This window comes from Cynara cardunculus (genome assembly GCF_001531365.2).
Source record: "Cynara cardunculus var. scolymus isolate 2C chromosome LG 12, CcrdV1, whole genome shotgun sequence".
In the NCBI taxonomy this organism is placed as follows: domain Eukaryota; kingdom Viridiplantae; phylum Streptophyta; class Magnoliopsida; order Asterales; family Asteraceae; genus Cynara; species Cynara cardunculus.
Genome location: NC_037539.1, coordinates 19,578,437 through 19,580,900, shown reverse-complemented (window position 1 = coordinate 19,580,900; position 2,464 = coordinate 19,578,437).

The window sequence follows — 2,464 nt, the reverse complement described above, 5'->3', positions numbered from 1 at the left end:
AATCTCACCTTGAGACTCAATATTTTCAAAACTTATAAAATAGGAGATGAAGAATGCATAAAAGTGGGTTTTTCTCCCCAAAACTTACAATAAAAGATGGAGGGATGAATGCATTACCTTGTTATTGAATGAGAGGATTGTTGTATCTTCAAAATTTTGCCAAAATGATGAATATTAATGAAGAAATCGGCTGAATATGGATGAAGGGGAAGGAGGGTTCTAAAGGTGACCCTTGAGTTTTTAGGGGGAGGAAAAAGAGAGGTTTAGAAATTTGAATGGAGAAATAAGGAGGAATTAAGAGAAATGATGCTATTTATATGTGGAAGGAGGGAGGGAATTCAGAGGGGAGGGGCCGGGCATAGGGAGCGGAAGCCCACCCTCTAACAAGTTTTTTTTTTAAACTAAACCCAAAATGCACAAAAGCCCATTTTCTCAATTTTGACATTTTTATTCACTTTAAAAGCCCACGATGACTAAATTTATTTAAATAGAAAGATTTTATATTTAAAACACTAAAACTTAGTGTTTTATATATATTGGGTATAAATTAGAGCATTTGGTACTGTATAGGATGTTTCAGATAATTTCGGGTCGGAACCGGACTTTCTAAGCAACTGCCGGAAATTCTTAAATTCTTTTAACTAAACTAACCTAACTAACTCCTACTCTTATATATTAACTTCAATAACACTAATATAATCTTAATAAAACCTAAACTGGGATTTCGAATTTGACTGCTGTCACAGTCTCCCCTTGCTAGAGAAAGTCGCCACGAAATTTAGTGATTGCAACATCCGGACAGTTCTGTCGTGAATAGTTGGGGATATTTGTTCTTCATAAAATCTTCTTGCTCCTAGGTATACTCCGGCCCATGCCTTGAGTTCCAACGAACTTTCACGATTGGAATCTTGATATGCCTCAATCGCTTGATCTCATGGTCAAGAATTTCAATTGGTTCTTCTATAAGGCGTAACTGGTCGTTGACTTGGATCTCTTCCAAAGGCAGGACTACCGATTATTCTGAAAAACATTTCTTGAGATTCGATACATGGAAGGTGTCATGAATGGCATTGAGCTCTTGCGGTAAATTGAGTTTGTAAGCGACGGGTCCCACTCTTTCTAGTATCTTGAACGGACCAATATACCTTGGACATAATTTTCCTTTCTTCCCAAAACGTAATAGTCCTTTCCATGATGATATCTTTAATAACACTTGATCTCCAACTTGGAATTCCAGTGGCTTCCTACGGTTATCCGCATAACTTTTCTGGCGATCTCTAGCCGCTTTTAACCTTTCTTGGATCATCTTGATCTTGTATGTCGTCTTCTGAACAATGTTTGGCCTAATTAATTGACTATCACCAACTTCCAACCAGTTGAGTGGTGATCTGCACTTATGTTCATAAAGGGCTTCGTACGGCGCGCACTGTATACTCGTATGATAGCTGTTGTTGTAGGAAAATTCGACCAGCGGTAGGTGATCATCCCAGCTACCTCCGAATTCTATCACACAAGCACGCAACATATCCTTTAATGTTTGAATAGTCCTTTCCGTTTGCCCATCGGTTTGAGGATGATAATAAGTACTTAAATTTATCCTTGTGCCCATCACTTTTTGTAGTGATTTCCAGAATCGCGAGGTAAAACGACTATCTCTGTCTGAAATTATTGAAACAGGTACTCCATGACGCATAACGATCTCGTTGACATACAGTTGTGCAAGCCTTTCTAAGTTGAAATCTTCTCGAATAGGTAGAAAATGTGCGCATTTCGTGAGTCGATCCACAATTACCCAAATCGAGTCGTGTCCCTTTCTGGTTCTGGGTAAATTGGTTACGAAGTCCATCGAGATCTGCTCCCACTTCCATTTTGGGATTTCTGGTTGCTGTAGAAGACCGGATGGTTTCTGATGTTCCACCTTGACTCTCGCACAAGTTAAACATTTACTCACGTATAGGGCCACATCTTTCTTCATTCCTGGCCACCAATAGTGTTCTTTTAATCCTTTGTACATTTTATCCGTTCCTGGGTGGATTGAGTACCTTGATTAGTGTGCTTCGTCCATGATTGTCGATCTCAAATGGTCGACCTTTGGAACCCATACTCTATCTTTAAAGTACCGTATCCCATCTTATCGTACTTCAAACTTTTTCTCTACTTGATGCAGGGTCTCGTCCTTCAGATTTTCTGTCTTCAGAGCTTCTTCTTGGGCTTCAAGAATCTGAGCCTTTAAGCTTGTTTGTACCAACATTCCCATAGCTCGTGCTCTCGATGGCTTCACCCTTTCTTTCCTGCTCAGAGCATCTGCTACAACGTTAGCCTTTCCTTGGTGGTACTTTATTTCACAATCGTAGTCGTTGAGTAATTCGACCCATCTCCTCTGCGTCATATTCAGCATCTTCTGATCGAGAATGTGTTGAAGGCTCTTGTGGTCGGTGAAGATAGTGCATCTTGTGCCATAGAG